This window comes from Eulemur rufifrons, chromosome 15 (genome assembly GCF_041146395.1).
Source record: "Eulemur rufifrons isolate Redbay chromosome 15, OSU_ERuf_1, whole genome shotgun sequence".
Taxonomy (NCBI): domain Eukaryota; kingdom Metazoa; phylum Chordata; class Mammalia; order Primates; family Lemuridae; genus Eulemur; species Eulemur rufifrons.
This window is the reverse complement of record NC_090997.1, coordinates 34,718,376-34,725,935: the sequence shown is the minus strand read 5'-3', so window position 1 is coordinate 34,725,935 and position 7,560 is coordinate 34,718,376. Positions and strand designations below refer to the sequence as shown.

At 41.6% G+C, this 7,560-nt stretch overlaps 1 non-coding gene across 1 annotated transcript; it reads left to right on the top strand.

Moving 5' to 3' along the window:
* The first annotated feature begins 6,238 nt into the window (after positions 1–6,238).
* LOC138396231 (U2 spliceosomal RNA) lies at positions 6,239–6,431 on the top strand. The gene has a single exon (XR_011235686.1). It is a non-coding gene; the product is annotated as a U2 spliceosomal RNA (small nuclear RNA).
* The last annotated feature ends 1,129 nt before the right edge of the window (positions 6,432–7,560 follow it).

Below are 7,560 nucleotides of genomic sequence, written 5' to 3'. Positions count from 1 at the left end.
TGCCTTTGATATTTTAATGTGTAAGCATTCTATTAATATATTTTTAAAAATTGTACTTGTATTAAATTTTTAAAGCTTCTAATCATGAAATGTCACTAGTTGCCAGATTAGTAAAATAAACTATTTTTAATTATGAATAATATATATGCTGGAACTTATACTTCAGGTGCACATACCTGGCTGCCAGGAAGCATGAAGTAGGGGAGTTCTGTTTCTTTTAAGGGCCATATTTAAGGGAATGAACTGAAAGGGACCCCCCCCCCACTACCTTTGCTTAATTAAACCAGATAATAATTCTCAGGTATTAATGATAAACACCTGGTTTTGTCCACTTTCCTCATAAAAATTATTTATCAGCTCTCTCTAACACTTAGGTCAAACTTTAGCCTCTCCATGGAGCTGCCAGCACTTGTGTAATCGGGCCTGGCAACTGGACTGAGGGAAGCATGCCCGGGCAGCTGCCAAGCACTCCCTGCCTGGCTTGGGGGGCGGGGGGCAGGGGACAGAGCGCCCAGCATTTATCAGAGGCAACACCCAAGCCCAGGGTCAGTTTCAAGTCTTTGGACGGGTGTTCTCCCCCTAGGGCTATTCATGTGTAGATAAAGCCCTGAGCAGGCAGAAGCACTGAGACCCACAGCTACATCCCCTCCCCAGCACAGTAGAATATCCACTGGCATGTAACCTGCAAAAGAAAAGCGTGATGCCCAATCACAGATAATATCATCCTTGTTTAAAACTACTCTCACATGGATCAGAGTATATATAAATTTTTGTGTTTTTTAAGCTACATGAGAATTTAAAAATGTTTTAAACTCTTACTTTTTGTTCAGTCTGTCTTCCTATAAGCTTCTGGTTGCAGTTTCAAGTTAAAGTGACTTTTGAAGGCCACATCACCCAGGACCAGTGTGTAATCATCTTTACTGCTGGTTCCCATTATTTTTCCAGTTTTTTCCTGAACCATCGTTCCAGTGCTTGTTGAGCATGCTGGGGGCATCTGTGTGATTTAAAGCTTGGTTTATGTTTTATTGTGTTTGTTCAACACTACCTGAAACATTTTAACTAAAACTGTTGAATGTAATATGATGTGAATACAGTTATGTAAATTTATTTTTAAATTTGTAAATAGCTTTAAGTTGCTATGGTGACATTTCTTTTATAAATCATCAAAATAAACCTTTTTGGATTGATATTTGGATCTGACAGTTCTGTGTTATTTTTTCGTGTCCACAGTAACTATTTTACATCTTTTTTCCATCCTCCTCAAGGATACAAAAAAATCTTTTTTGCATCTATTTCTACATGCATCTCTGCCACCACCAGAGACTTGGGCCATCTAAGTGATGCAACGTGAGAAATCTCTATTGCCATCAACCTGCCCTTCCTACCTCTGGGTAGGGTCCACTCGTCTTGCTAAAACATATACCAACATCACTGATTCTGTCCTCTGCTATCTCCTCCCAGAACGTGCTTCAGCAATTCCTCTTCGGTTTGCTTCTTCAATCTTTCTCCTTGTTCTTTTCCTTCTATCTCAGAGATATGCAAGTCTTCTTTAGCCTATAAACAAAAATATAAAAGTCTCCCAGAGACATTAAAACATTTTTTATTTTCTTTTTTGGTAAAACTTTTATATACAGTATACCCCTAGGATAATACTCAGGAAATTGGAAACAGTAGTGTGATATTATAACATAGTAATATATGTATACATGTTGGTTTTCATCCACGGTTCCTGTGTTATAACTCCCATAGCTCCTGTTATGATACTGGGGCACTGTAAGGCCTCAGGAGCAAGCTTCAGAAAACAGAATATCTCTCTCTGACTGTCTCCGCCCTCCTTTCACCTGCTTCTTTCTCTCCAAAGCAGGAATCTTCCCCTACCTTTCTGTCTTAGAGCTGGCCATAAAGACATTCTCTGACCCCCCCTTGTTTAATTGTAAGTCATAAGACCCCCATTTCAGAAGGGGTCCTGCCCCATACCCTGGAGGAAGGAATGCTGCACAGGAAAGCCAAAAGAATCTCAACGGACAGGACTTGCTGGTTTCCCCACTCAAGTCTTTTAGTGTTAGATCATACTCTTTTTGTCCAATCACATTTCTACCCAGTTGTCAATCATGACTATCCAATGAAGTCTCCATAAAAGGCCCAAGAGGACAGGGTTCAGAGAGCTTGCAGATAGGTGAACGTGTGGAGGTTCCCAGAGGGTGGCGTGCCCGAGGAGGGCATGGAAGCTCTGTGCCCCTCCCCGCAGACCCCCCCCCCCCGTGCATCTCTTCATCTGTATCCTTTGTAATGTCCTTTATAATAAACTGGCTAATGGGTTTCTCTGCGTTCCGTGTGCTGCTCTAGCAAATTAAACCCAACGAGGGGGTTGTGGGAACCCCAACTTGAAGCTGGTGGGTCAGAAGTGCTGGAGGCCCAGACTTATGACTAGTGTCTGAAGGGGGTTGGGGGTTCTTGTGGGCCTTACCCTGCGGGACCCGATGCTGTCTCCAGGTAGATAGTGTCAAAACTGAATTGGACACCCAGCTGGTGTCTGCTGCAGAATTGCTTACATGGTATGTGGGGAAAGAAACCCACACATTTGGACACACACGTCTTCTGTGTTGATTGTTGCTGAGTGAGAGAATAGCCACAATTTGAGTTTGTTTTTCTGCAAACAAGTGGTTACCTCTGGAGAGGTAAAATAAGCAATTAGGGATGGAAAGGAGAATTAATTTTCAAATTAATTGTCAAATGTGGCAGTATAAGCTATTCAAATGAATACATCATTATAAAAACAAAACAAAGCACCTGTTGCTCAAGCTGTTGTATAATCATCGTCAGGTTTTCAACTGCCTACTGGACGTCCCCAAATGGCTATCGCCTTTGCACCTGAGACTGTTTAAAATCCAACCTCAGGGGGGAGGGGTGCAAAAAAAAAAAAAAGAAATGCAACCTCACTCTTCCACCCTCATTCTGAATAAAAACTGGCTGGTCCTGCCACCTTCCTTATTCCTGTGAAAAGTTTCCCCAGTCACGCTGGCTTGGCCCTGGAGTCATTTTTTGTTCCTCCTCCCTAGTCTCCCACCCCACCTCCTACCCCGTGTCTAAGCAACCACCTGTCTTTTCCATTCCAGTTTTTTCATGTCTCTGGAATTTGTATTTTAATCCCTCTGCCACATCCTAGGTAAGAGCCTTGTAGCTATTATTTCCACCTAGAATAGAAAAGCTAAGTGGTCTCACTGCCGTAAGTCTCGATCCTCTTCTGTCCCAGCCTCACGGCAGTGCTGGACTAACCATCCCAGTATACAACTCATCTCCGCCATCAGGGTGCTCCCCAATGTGAGCCCCTGGCTTCCCTCTGCCTGCCCAGCACCCCTGCCCCCCACCAGGCCCAGCCTCCCCATCCTCACCTCCCACCAAGCCCTGTTGCGGTGACACCCAGCTACCCAACTCTCCCATACCTGCTCTCCATCTTCCCTTTCCTCTCCGAGCCTTTATTCATCTCATTCCTTGGGCCTAAAAAGTCACTCTTCAACCCAACTCCCTTTATGACCCCTGATTTCTTCCACCCTCCCTGATCTAGATGTGGTCTTTTCCTTTGACCCACTAAAACATCATAGTGTTTATTTATTTATTTTGATTTTTTCCTTTATTTTAAACTCAGACTCATGCTCGGTTATGGAAGAGCTAAATTTCTTCATTCACAGGTTGAACAAATATTAAGTATCTACCCTGTACTAGGCAATAAGGATACAAGGATGCATTTCCCACAGTACTGTCCCTCCCTGGAGCTCAGTCCGGCTCCTGCATAATGCTTATGGTGAACACGTGTCTGTGTCTGTCTCCCTACTACAGTCATCACAAGCCTCTTGAGGGCAGGATCTCCTTCCCAACAACATGTGCTTGGTTCATTTTAGTTGCCTAATAAATTGTAACCCTTAAGCTAAATGGATAATAAATTGAAATTTTTATCTCATATATTATTTTTTAATCTGTTCGTTTCTTCTCTCCAAAAAATAGTTAATTAAATGTGCTAATAGCTTTTAATGAAGAACTGATATCCTAACCTCAAAATAAGTTATGTGACAGTTATTGTTAAATAGTTTTGAAAGTATCTGAGAATAGCTTAGTTCTGTATAGGCAAAATAATTTCTCTTTCAGTTATTCGACAAATATTTATTGAGCATTCGTTATGTGCCAGGCATTGTTCTTTGCCCAGCGATACAGCAGTGAAAAGAAAAAAAAAAAAAAAAGCAAGTTTCTGTTCTCATAGGGCTCACATTTTTATTTATCAAACCATTTTCTTTTCTTCATAAATTCCAGCCTTTGAAACCTTTCATGCAAAACATCATTATCCACCCAACAATCAAATCCAGCAGGAATAAGCATGCCAACTGTCCTTGAGAATCAGGTCTATGAAAGAAACTGCGACAAACGCTGAAATCAGCAGTTTGTATCAACCATTGTAATGTCTTTCTTACTTCAGCCTTTGTTTCCTTTTCAAGAAATCAGAGATGTTTGAATTTACAGCCTGTTGCAAAGTAAATTATCTAATCTCCCCTCTGAGGGCAGCACATAACTGTCCAAAATAAAATTCCCCCAAATAGAAAAATATTGATGTCGTACTTAAATTTGAAGGCAGGAAGAACAGTACAGGAAAAGACCCAGTTCCTCTCAGTAAAAGCATATTACTGCCTCCGATGAATAAATAGACATGGAGTAAACGTCTAATTTCAGTTAAAGAATAAATGATCTTTCTTATAGAGATGTAAATTAAGATGGATCACAAAGCTTTTTCACATGTCTCTGCCTTTTAGAGCAACCATAAGCAGAAAAACCAACTATAAAAGTTTTTACTCTAAAAGGATAAAACAGAAAATTCCTTCTAGGAGTTCTGCGATGGAAAGCTATGAGCACAAGCAATACTGAAAAGAAATGAAATGTAATGAATCTAATCTTCTGCCCGCTTTTCTGATGTGCCTTGATGAGGAAGAACACTAGTAATTTTCCAAGCACCCGTTTACTTTCACTTTTTTCTTGATGTTGGGGGAGGAGCAGAGTTAGAAGTTCCACGTCATTGCCCATCCCGTGCTTGTAAGTGAGAAGCCATTATTGCACAACGGAGCTGAAAAAGCATGTAAACTGTCCGATTCCCCTCACACACATCTTCATGCCATAATAGTCTAGACTTTCTGGTGGAAGGGGGAATATACATATATATTGTATTAAAATTTTTCCTGAAAGCACTCTCGTTGTTGGAAACTATTGAAATATGCTAACATTTCCACCAGTGTCACCTCTCAGGATCAAGTGTGCATATTGGTCTCAGTCTTCCTTTAGAGCGCCACAAATAGCCCCTTGTTTTAAGCACTTTGCAACTTTCACTATACAGTCTGAAACTTGAACTTTCCCCAGAAAGTTTAGTTGAGATTGAAAACGATCTGGATAGGATAGATAGTGTGGTCTTTTTAATGCTCAAGAACTGTTTTGTGTGAAGGAAGGGGATTCTGTTAGAGGAAATTCAAGTCTGTGTTGTATAAATCACCCATCCAATGTCTATTATAATGCACTTTTTTTTTAAATACTAAGAAGATGTTTCAGATGTCTGTACTGCTTTGAGTTGTTCTACCATTAGTGGTAGGAAGTTTATCCTGCGACATTCCTAAGGATTTTCTTTTTTTCCATCACCAGCTACAGAGAAGCGTGTGATAACAGCATTTGTATCACACTCACATACGTTACCTCTGTTCTTTCTGGGCTGCCACCTTGGACACCTGTCCTTCTATCTGCCCTTGCTTTTTGACCCATTCAGTAGAATGGAGGCTGATGAGAGACAGTAGTGAGTTTCTCTCCAGGTTTAGACTGGCCAGAGGTGAAGGCAGGCTTGGCATGCACTGTCTTAAGTCTCCTCTGAGTTCCAGTTCTTCCACTGTGAGTCTGAGATTAGGAAAGAGGAGAAGGGTGGAATGGATTGAATCAGGATTATCCAAGACTGTCAAGTGAATAAAAACTAAAGGAGATGAGGAAATAGTGAAGAGATGTGTCAAAATTGAATGTAAGGCAGGCGTGGTGGTACCCACCTGTAATCCCAGCCACTCAGGAGGCTGAGACAGGATTGCTTGAGCCCAGGAGTTTGAGGCTGTGGTGAGCTATGGTTGCACCACTGCACTCCAGTGAGCTCTGATGACACCACTGCACTCCACCTCAAGTGACAGAAGGAGACACTGTCTCAAAAAAAAATTTTTTTTTTAATTAGAAAGCTTGATAAGACCTTTTGGCGGAGATCAAGTATAGTATCTGTTCTTATCAGTTTAATATTTGGTATTTCCTCTATCCAAGGACAATACATAGAGTGGATTTTTGGAGCAGGGAGTTGGAATGGGAGCTTGCCCCGACCACTCCAAACATTGACCTGGTATTATAGTACCTCCAGGAATCATGCACCCTCCCACAAAACAAATAAGTAAAAAGAAAGAAAGAAATTGGATAGCAAAGGATATAGGAAGATGAAAATTCTTGCTCACAAGAGGAGGGTGATATATATAAACTGGCAAATCATTCGAGAAAGCAAAAAAGGCTGAACACAGTGGCTCACGCCTGTAATCCTAGCACTCTGGGAGGCCAAGGCAGGAGGATCCCTTGAGCTCAGTCAGGGCTTCGAGACCAGCCTGAGCGAGAGTGAGACCCCATCTCTACTAAAAACAGAAAAATTAGCCGAGTATCATGGCATGTGCCTGTAGTCCCAGATACTCAGAAGGCTGAGACGGGAGGATCACTTGAGCCCTGGAATTTGAGGTTGCAGTGAGCTATGATAACGCCACTGCACTCTACCCAGGGCAACAGAGTAAGACTCTGTCTCAAAAAAAAAAAAAAAAAAAAAGCAAAATGTTTATATTTAAATTAAATAGGAAGAGGCCAGGAGCCTCTTCACTCTATTGTTTCCTTTTCTGTGCAGAAGCTTTTTAATTTGATGTAGTCCCATTTGTCTATTTTTGTTTTTGTTGCCTGTGCTTTTGTAGTCTCACCTGTAAAATCTCTGCTTGGACCAATGTCCAGAAGTATTTCTCCTATGTTTTATTCTGGTAACTTTATGGTTTCAGGTCTTACATTTATGTCTTTAATACATTTTTTTTTTTTTTTAGACAGAGTCTCACTCTGTTGCCCGGGCTAGAGTGCCGTGGCATCAGCCTAACTCACAGCAACCTCAAACTCCTGGGCTGAAGCAATCCTCCTGCCTTAGCCTCCCGAGTAGCTGGGACCACAGGCATGCGCCACCATGCCCGGCTAATTTTTTCTATACGTATTTTTAGCTGTCCATATAATTTATTTCTATTTTTAGTAGAGACGGGGTCTTGCTCTTGCTCAGGCTGGTCTCGAACTCCTGAGCTCAAAGGATCCGCCCACCTCAGCCTCCCAGAGTGCTAGGATTACAGGCGTGAGCCACTGCACCCAGACTTTAATACATTTTTAATTGATTTTTGCATATGGTGAGAGATAGGAGTCTAGTATTATTCTTGCACATATGGATATCCAGTTTTCCCAGCATTAGGGTGTCCTTTGTCCAATGTCTGTTCTTGG